The sequence below is a fragment of the Phocoena sinus genome, chromosome 7 (genome assembly GCF_008692025.1).
Source record: "Phocoena sinus isolate mPhoSin1 chromosome 7, mPhoSin1.pri, whole genome shotgun sequence".
Taxonomy (NCBI): Eukaryota; Metazoa; Chordata; class Mammalia; order Artiodactyla; family Phocoenidae; genus Phocoena; species Phocoena sinus.
Window position 1 is genome coordinate 103007954 of NC_045769.1, and position 10487 is coordinate 103018440.

At 42.4% G+C, this 10487-nt stretch overlaps 1 pseudogene; it reads left to right on the forward strand.

Annotated features, from left to right (window-relative positions):
- Positions 1–336: 336 nt before the first annotated feature.
- Positions 337–645, forward strand: LOC116757027 (annotated as a pseudogene).
- Positions 646–10487: the final 9842 nt, after the last annotated feature.

Consider the following 10487-nt stretch of genomic DNA (forward strand, 5'->3'; position numbering starts at 1 on the left):
GTCATACAGAGTGAAGTAAGTCAGAGATAGAAAAACATATATCATATATTAACGCATATATGGAATCTAGAAAAATCGTACAGAAGAACTAGTTGGCAAGGCAGAAATAGAAACACAGATGCAGAGAACAAATGTATGGACACCAAGGGGGGAAAGTGGGGGTGGGGTGGTGGAATGAAATGGGTGATTGGGATTGACATATATACACTAATATGTACAAAATAGATAACTAATAAGAACCTGCTGTATAAAAAAATAAAATAAAATAAAATTCAAAACAAAAAACAAAACAGGCAGCTTCTTCTGGTGGGGCTATGGTGAAGGTGTATAAGTTGAAGGACACCAGCTGTGAAGTCTGTGCATTTTGGAAGATTGAGATCATGGCAGGTCCAGAAACTGATGCCCAGTTCCAATTCACTGGTATCAAAAAATATTTCAACACTTACACTCTCTCACAGGGAGAATGAATTGTGTACTGGACACATACGAATGTATTGCTTTTATAGCCTTATACTTTAAGTTAAGGTCTAAAAGAACTCCAGCTGTGAAAGCAACATAAATGGTTTCTAAACTGTACCTCATCTGTTATGTTCCCATGCCTGAAGAAGCTAATGTCAACTCATCATGTGATACTCAATTTGTACAATAAATTATGAACCTGGAAAAAAAATAAAAGAGTTAGCTGCTCAGTTAGTAAAAACGGAAAACAGCTAACACTTTTTTCCAGACCACACTCTTCCAGTGGATATCTATACCCAGACACAGAGCAGCAGCCCTGCTTACAAGCAACGAGCAGGTGGCCTCCAGCGGACCTCCAGAAATGGTCCACAGATGAGGAGCTCTTTCCTCCTGCTCTTGAAGATTAGAGGTTTATGAGTTGATTTGTGGCTGTAGGCCCTTCCCTGAGCTCTTAACTTGCATACTTAAAGCTGAGTCTTCATAAACCAAGAGTAATAGCAAGGACAATCTCTCATTTACCCTCCACCTGGGACACTGGTCAGCCATGTGTACATACCTCACTATCTGTTATGTTCCCCAAAGCTCTGTGGTTAAGAAACTGAGCTGTAGGGCTTCCCTGGTGGTGTAGTGGTTGAGAGTCTGCCTGCCGAGGCAGGGGACATGGGTTTGTGCCCCGGTCTGGGAAGATCCCACATGCTGCGGAGCGGCTAGGCCCGTGAGCCATGGCCACTGAGCCTGCGTGTCTGGAGCCTGTGCTCCGCAACGGGAGAGGCCACAACAGTGACAGGCCCGCGTACTGCCAAAAAAAAAAAAAAGAAAAGAAAAGAAACTGAGCTGTAGACAGAATCTGGTTCTATCACTTCCTGTCACTATGTTATTGAGCAAGTTACTTAAACCTCTCTGTGCCTCCATTTCTTCACCTGTTAAGTGTGAATAATAATAGACATTTATTTCATGAGTTGTTACAAGGATTAAATGAGATCTGCATTGAAGTTGCTTATAATAGCATCTGGAATGTTGTAAGCCCTCAATAAATATTAGCTAATATTATCACTACTATAGCTATTCCCATGGGCAAGACTGTTGCAAACCCAGCCTACTCACTCCCAGTTATGACAGAAAGTAGAACAAAAACTTTTCTAGTTCTTTTTAATTCTAACTCTACTTTCTCTTTTTCACCTCCAGTCTATTAACTTTATCTCTAGCTGGACCATAATTTTCCTTACCCCTCTTTTCCTTTTGCTGTGGTTGCCTCACTTACTGTTAATAGCCACGCCCTACAATCTCTATCACTAATATCAATACCTGTACCACCACCAACATCAGGACCACCTCCACCATCAAACCAACACCAGGACCACCTCCACCAGCAACACCAGCACCAGGACCACCTCCATCAGCAACACCAGCACCAGGACCACCTTCACCACCTCTACCTCCACCAATACCACCACCACCACCTCAGCATCTCCAGCTCCCCCTCGAGCCCCCAAAACACCAACACCTCCATCACCACCTCTGCCATCATCATCACCACCACGATCAGCTCCATGAAAACCATTTATTGAACTAAAAAAATAAGTTACATGTTCAGCTTATTTTGTTTTTATTTTTGAAGGCATTATTATATTGTACTTTTGAAGCCACTTCAAAACCTTTTTGAAACAAAGTAGGATATAAACATATAGATATATAACTAGTCATGATTTAATGAAAAGACATAGAGGCAATATGTGCCACCTAAATTGTACTATAAATCTAAATGATAGTAAATTAGCAAATAATGCAATATATGACTAGAAATTAAAATGCATAGACTTATCTTGTTATTGTTCTTGTTTTTGTTAATGATGTGATATGTGCATAATTCCATGCATGTTTCCCAAATTCTGGGAGACTCCATTTCTTCTTCTGTAAAATAGGGATGACAATCCTGGCAACAGCATACTTTTATGGATTGTTTTTAGATGATGTGCATGAAAGTATATTGTCACAAATATAGCCTGTGTGCAAATGTCAAGCGGTACTCATTTAAGCAAATGTCCTAAAGGGCCTTCACTCTAAACCACATGTGACAGAATGAGCCTTACTTTATCCAGGTTTTTGCTAAAGTGTGTTCTTAAGTGAGCAAATTGGTTTTCATAGAAAGTGTGGAGCTAGAGGGACCCTCAGGATCACAGGTTCCTGGCCTGTACCTGCTCCTGCTGAGACTGAGGCCTGAATTGCCTTCCTTCTCCAAGGAGTGAGAGAGAAGCCTCCAGACAAGCGGTCAAGGATTTAGCACTGTTCAGTACACACAGATCTGCCTCTCAGTCCCATGGCATGAAGTTTGTCACATCTAGCCTCTTCTCTTACATAAATACTATAGCCAATTAGAGATTTGATGTTCAAATCTGCCTCTAACAGTTGAACAAAATATCCATCGAGAAATAAAGTGCTCCAGGTATATTAACTGTTCCCAACCCCCCATTGCCCTAAATAGTAGACATAAGTAATAAAAACTATTTCAAACAGCAATTCCTATTTCACCCCACTTGGAAAAAACTGAGATACATTTCCGCACCATCCACCCATAATGCTTGCCATAATGCTTGCCCATAATGCTTTCCCAGGAGTCCCTGGGAAATCTTGCTGAGCCCCTCACCACCCTCCATCTAGCTTCACGTCATTCTTCAAGTACGTTCAACCCAAGCCTTACGCCAGACATCACATAAAACAAAAATGGCAGCATATTCACAACCTTAGCTGTGAACTGCTGATCTCTTTCCCATTCTCCATTCTTGTTATTGATCCCTGAAGCTACTGTCCTCACTATTAATTCATTCACTATCTTCAGCCTTTGTCCTTCAAACTTGACCCTTGGCATTTTCTTCTTGGGTTCTACCTAACCACCCCCATCTCCTGGCCCCCCCTCCCACAAAGCCAGCCAAGCACTGACTCCCTTCTCTAAGCTACCTTGGTCCACCTGAGGCAGCCCCTCAGGTTCAACCCAGCTCCAAACCCTATCCACTGTCACCAATATCTTCCAGGTGGCATCTCAGCAGAGTTCACTTGAGTCACTTCACATTTCCCTACCCACTGACACTCTTTAATGCTTGAAACTTCTTGAATAGGGAACGTATTTCCTATCTGGAGAAGCTTGGTCCTAATTACCCTCTAAGAAGGCCAGAAAATGGAGCCACTGGTGTGCCCAGAAGGAAGGTCAGGCTGCACAGACACACAGCATTGTTCATTTCTTTAGCTACTTAAAGTGACTTCCTACTACATCCCCACTGAAGGTTCTTTCACAATGGAAATGAACTTGCTTTTTCTTTTCTTGGTAATATGGTAGTAGTAAATGTGGACTTCATGGAAGATTAAGTTCTATAGGAAATGTGTAGGTAGAGCAGGAAATAGTAAGAGAAGAAATACGTGTGATGGATCAAATCTCTTCATTAACAGGGGTGCCAGGCTTTGGCACTATCTACTTGGTTTGGGTCTGTGGGGCTTGAGTAGGGAGGACCCAGCTAAGATAACAGGAGGTGCTGGGGGCACAGTGGTTGAGCCAGATCCCAGCTACAGGGACCACAGGGATGAATAGCATCAAAGGCAAGAAGCAAAGTCAGTCTCAGAGACTAAACTTTGGGACTTAGAATTGAGAAATTAAGCTCTAGTGAAATCTAATTTGTCAAGCCTATGGGAGAGTAGGTTAGGATGGGATGGGGCTGATGGGGACGTCCACAGCAAATGCCTAAAACAGCAGTAGACGTGTTAGTCCTGCCTTCATGGACTAATGGGGGTCTGATGGAAGGGTCCACCTGGCTTATTATAGGCTTTTTAATTTATTCATGTATTTAGACCTTCCTCCAGAGAGTTTTCAAGAAGGTTCAGTCTTGTATGGAAAACACCACCACAGCACATTGTAGAATTGATTTTATCTTCCCAGTCTCATCTCATTAATTCTGATAAATTCAGGGGAAAGATCAGTCTGCATTAGAGCCTAGTCTAAATTAAAGAAAAAATTTAAAGAAACACCATTTGGTAGTGAGTTCTTCAACACTGCTTGAAGTCACAAGCTGTGTGAATATTGAATAGGATGTGAAAACAGCAACTTAGGCACTAGGTTAGAGTGGTGAAGGGAAGGGGTGTTGTAATAATTGACTCAAGGTTTTTCCCTTCATATTCTGAGATCCTAGATTCTAAGTGCACATAAAAGCACACAAATATTTATGTCTCTGAATACCTAGAAGATTAATTAGGCTAGTTCTGTACAGCCCATGACTAAAAGTAAGGAAACAATTTTGGCTCTACCCAGGAAGTATTCTCTGTTGGATCTCTCCAAATAAAGAGGATCACTGGGCAAGATAGCAAGCTTCTCACCCTGGAGTATCCAAGATAAGATGGAGAGGCAGTTGAAGGGGATATTGTAGAGGGAGTTAAATGGGAGTAGTCACATGTAATGACCCTAGACTCCATGGTTCTGGAAAATAACATAAATAACTACTACTCTGTTCGAAGAACTAGAAACCAGCAGGCTTATAACCCTTGTAAACTTGATTATGCTATTAATTTGTTTGGTTAATTCTTCTTTATGTAGTTGGAGCTGATCCTTGGCCATAATTACCATTACTTCAGCATTAGTGGCATTTTAATTTAGGAGGATTTTATCACATCACCAAATAATCTAATGGTCATTCAATTTGCAGCTAGTACTTACCCCACCAAAAAAAAAAAAGTAGGGGAGGAAGATTTCTACTTTCTGATACACATGACCTGGATCTAAATTATAGACTGATTTATAGCTGTTCCAAAAAAAAAAAAGGTGTTATTCAGGGAAGATTTGTATATTTTATAAAGGACCCAAATGAACCTAGTAATTACAGAAATGTCGATTAAATTGTCTGTGGTGTGGACATGGCCTCCACCACACTCACTTTCAGTCCAGAGAGCAGACCTGATTACCTGGCTATTTTTCAACATTCTCTCCCGCTAATGCTGACTGCAACGGGATCAATATTTACTCAGCAGCAAATGTGTGTTATATTAGGAAACAGAAAAAATAACCCAGAACAAACATTCAACTCAGTTCAAAGAGCTGTGAAATCCTCTCCTTGAGGTTATTATATTTCTCTGCAAGCAAAGGCAGAAACAACCCACTCCTACCTGGGTTGTGGGTGCTCTTGGGGCTCCGGAAACACAATGCACGGCAGCAGTGGCAGGGCTGCAGGCCCACACAATGGTCGTGGATTAGTGTCTCCTCAGCACCTCAAGACAATAGACACAGAAAGAAGCCTTGTGCCTCAGACTGCCATCTGTGGGTCTGAATATTCACCATGTGCAGGGCCAGCTCCCTCCAGCTCAGCCCTGGCTCTCCGTTTTATTTGTCCCATGAGCTCCATGTGCCCAGATAGAAGCCACCAGGGGCAGTGTGTTTATTTCATTTTCGGCCAGATTAGAGTCTCCAAGAGAGAGGTTAGTTGTTTCTGCAAAGCCCATGAAAGTCGGGATGAGAAACGGCTCCTGTAGGTGGCCGGCCAGTGTGCCTCCTTCTTCCCTTCGCATTGAGAGCAGCCTGGGCTGGGAGCTCCTTTTCTCCCTGCAGTCCTTGCCTTTCCCTGCATCTGACCCAGGTAGCACACTTCTCCACCTGGCTCTCTCCTACACTTCCTTGAAGACTCAGCAAGCCTTCCCTGCCTCCCCAGTGCTCCCACCCCTTCCTGTGTCTCCATCATACCCAGGCTTCCTCCTGGTACAATTTGGAGCCTGTGGGCAGAATCTGACCCTGCCCATCTCCCTCCCCACTAGACTGGAGCTCCTTAAGGATGATGACAGTGTCTTCTCATCTTTGCTTCCAGTACCTCGCCCATAGTAGGTGCTCACCAAATATGTTCTGAAAAGACAAACCAGATGCTTGGAATTGACCAACAGTTGGCAGTTTTAGATGTAAATATTTCTCTAAGAGAAAGAAGCCTCATTTATGCCTTCCGGGAATCCACTGGGGTACTTAACTTTCCAAAGAAAGGGTTTGATGAGATGCATGCCCCTGAGGTCCCTTCTGGAAGACAGTGTGGTTTCTAAGATACATCCCCACCACCACCATCACTGCCCTGGGAAGCAGGGCACCATGTTAGCAACTCTAATGCACGTGAGTGACACAGCCTGCAGAACCCCACCTGGGCTCCTCCATTTGCCCTGTAGCCAGGTCTCAGGCAGATTCCACGTCCCTGCCATGGACCCAGTGCTTCTCACCCGGCCAGTTCTGCCACAGCCTCTAGACATTCTCCTCCCTCTCCACCCAAGGAACTGGGTTACTGAGACCCTTTTAGGAGTGATCTAGTCAAGTGTCCACAAGGTTTCCAATTCCATTAAGGAAATGCCTTCTCCTTAATAACCAATAAAGGACCCCCGTTAACCTTATATGGTTCTCCCACCTCTTCAGCCTTAAGAGTCCTGCTTAGTTGTCAAGGTTAATGCTACTTTGCTGAAGGTTTGAGTATTAAGGAGAGACGCTGCAGTCCTCTTTCTAGTTTCTTTCCCATGCCCTTCCAGAAGGAATCTTTGGTGCGGTCTCTCTCTTCTCTTGGCCCTCTCATGCCTCCATGCTGAGGGGGTATGTTCTCAATTGCACATCTTTTCTCCCCTTTTATTTTGCCAGTCCAGAATCACAAAATCCAGGCTCCTGGTCTGTGAAGGAAACATTAAAAATCCCTTAAAATTCAGAAAACAATTGGTCTGCTCAAGCTGGCTACTCTTTGACTTTTGCACACAGAACAAGATAGCCCTTATCACCTTAACTTTTGCCGTTCTGGAAGAAACTCAGGGGCTAACACTGCCACCACCTAACAGCCCAAAAAGCATTTTCCTAAATAAAGTAGGAGCTTCCCTTTGCCAAGGACACCTTTCCACAGCGCACTCCCCCTCTACTCTCCAGCCTTGAATATAAAAATGGCTCCCAATTATTTAAATAGCAAACGTTACTTTTCTGTTTGCTGATATAGCTCTATCTGTGGCTTTGCTTCATGGGACCCAGGGAAGGAGAAACCCACAGCCTCCACCAAGAAAAACTTTCACAGTGCCATCTGCTCAATGTGGAGAAAACCTCAGTCACAGAGCTTGAAAAGGAGACCCGAGAGATCATCTCCTCCACCCTCCTGCCCCCTGAGCTCATGCCCCTCTGCCACAGCACCCAACAGACTTCCCTCCCATTCCAAAGTCTCCCCCAATCCTTCCTTGATTTAACGTCCTCAAATCACCTTTGCTAAAGTCTCCTCTTGCTGAACTCAAGCTCACTTCCTCTCTGTCCCACAGGAAGGATGACCAGTCAGCAACCTCCTTCAATGACTGTTTCTTCATTATAAGATCAGGGAACAGCTAGTTGGATGGTATAAACACAAATTCCACCTTCTGGGAGCTCAGACTGAGAAAAGAGGAAAAGCACTCCTGTCTGGGGGAACTCCAATTCCAATGGAAGGCATGCAGGGTAACCGGGCATGTGCAAGTGAAAAGAGACCCAGTAGAAATTGAGGCTGCACTTACTGGCTGTCCATTCATTAGTGTGTTCAGCTCTTGCAAGAGAAGCTTGGGTAGCAATGTGGATGGGAACAGCTAACACTTTCCTAGCCTTATGACATGGCAGACACTGTTCTCTCTTCCCAACGAATTGCCCTTGAGATAATTAGCTTTAAGTACATTTTACCGATGGAGAAACTGAGGCACCATAAAAGTGATGATTTGCATATGGTTCGGTGACTTTAGCTACCTATCTAGCCTTGCCACCTAGATATGAGATCCTAGAAGAGAGAAGCCTTGTCGGTAAGCAGTGCTTGCTACCCCTAGAGACTAGAACCAAGGGAATTGACATATCCAGCAGGCTATGAAGGGCATAACTGTTAATAAGTCTCTCTAACCAGATTCTCTCTCCAAAAGCAAATGGTCTCTCCTAGCCAGATTCAAGCAAGTATTGAGCATTTGGTACCACATGTACTTTGAAAAGTCACATCAAACATTCTTTATATTGAAGGCAAGTCTAAAGGCAGAAGTAAATAAAAAATAAGCTATCACTCCTTCAAATATTAAGTAAACAAGAAGCAAGATAAATCCCCATTGCCCTTCTAACAGCTCTGTATCTGGCCCCAGAATACCTGGAAATAGCCAAATACATAACACTGTCAACAGTATACATAACACTGATTACACAATTTATCAGGATACACTGTAGTCACTTATTTGTCCATCTCTCTGTCCCAATGGACTACGAGCTCAAAGGGAGAGTTTGGATCCCCAATGCCTAGAGTAATCATTGCTAAATATTTTTTGAATGAGTGGATGAACAAATTAATAAGTAAAAGAAGAAACAAATGACTGAATGAAATGTAGATATGTCCCCCAAACACCCCCAAGTATGTAAATTATATACTAAGTAAATCTCAAAAATGGGATTATATAAATGCTAATGAGCAGTTTGACTTTAGTTTGATTATTTTTCTAAATTTATTTTTCCTACAGCAAGATGACTTCAGAGATAGGGACCCAGGACTGCCAGGTGATTGATTGCCTGTAGGACCAATCGGAGCTCCCATTTGTTCCAAAATTGATGGCTCCAGCCCCACCGTGGTGGTGCAGTTTTTCATTATATGAAATGGAAAAGTGATTTAATAATTCTTTCTGTCTTATATTGCTTTAAAGAATTTCAGACAGTTAAAACTTGCATGGATTTTTCCACCATCTGTGTGAGAGTGGGGAAAAAAATGCTGATTGTGTTTTTCCTATTTTTAATACGAGCCAGATGAAACAAAAAGATTGTTTCCCTGCAAACTATAGGTCAAGTACCTATAGAGGCTTGGGGATGCTCTGTAAGTTATCATATTATCTTTCTTTCTTGACAGGATACCATTAGGTGGTGTATCATTTCAACATTTATTATCTTTCATGTTCTTTTATCTTCACACTAGGATTTCTTTTAAAATTCCAATCTATGCATTTGGTTTCATTATACAGCACTGTCTTTTACCAAACCAATTTTTGAATGGCTTTCAATATTCTTCAGTTTCACATTTGTCATATCAGCCTGAAACAGTGCCCTAGTTATGTCTGTTTTAGCTTGTTAAAAAGAAACATATCCAGGGAATGAAGTGTTAGGAGATCACACCTTTAAAGGTAAGTGTTACGCGTCCTGGAGAACTGGAAAACACTCAACTAGGAAAGGCAACCATTATAGAAAATAAAACAAAAATGTTGAAACCACATGTAACAACTGGTGTTCATTTTTAGAAAATCGTCAATTATGTTAACATCTGGAAACATTCCGTAAACTGCCGCAGTTTTCTCCTACGGCCCATGTGGGGATCTGTCCTGATTCACAAATGGGGTTGCTGTACCCAAATGTGAAGTGGTCCAGAGTTTTCCTTGCTTTCAGAGTCAGCAACATAAAGAGCTTCTAGCTGAATATAAAAATATTAATAAAAAGAAGAAGCTTTCAGCTTAGTTTCCACTTAGTTGAAAACAGGACAGCCAATGTTTGTATGACTACCAGTGGCCTTCTGAAGCATCTTGACACTGTCTTAGGATGTTCTGAGGACTTTTTCAGGATTTATTTGGATGTCATTATTTCTACCATAGCTTTACTAAGCTAAAGAGATTTGCATTTCAGGAAATTTGAAGGATTTTGGACAATAGCTTGTAAGTCTCTTTTGCAATGGTGTCAATTAGAGTTGCATGAAGCATAACAGATTGGCTGGACTGAGATGTGTTATTTCAACAGAACCAGACACCAGTAAGGTCCTGACATCATCTTAAACATGCTTTCCACAAGATATTGCTCCTCCCGCATCATACTGACAAAGGCAAGAGCCTTCAAACCTCGTTCACTTACCCAGATGACAGGACGGATTCAGCACCCTTTGGTAAAACAAGAAAATTCAGGTTACACGTTTATTAGGGCTACCATTATAAATTACCACACATTGCGTGGCTTAAAACAACAGAAATTTAGTCTCTCATGGTTCTGGAGGCTAGAAATCCGACACCAAGGTGTCAGCAGGCCTGCGCTT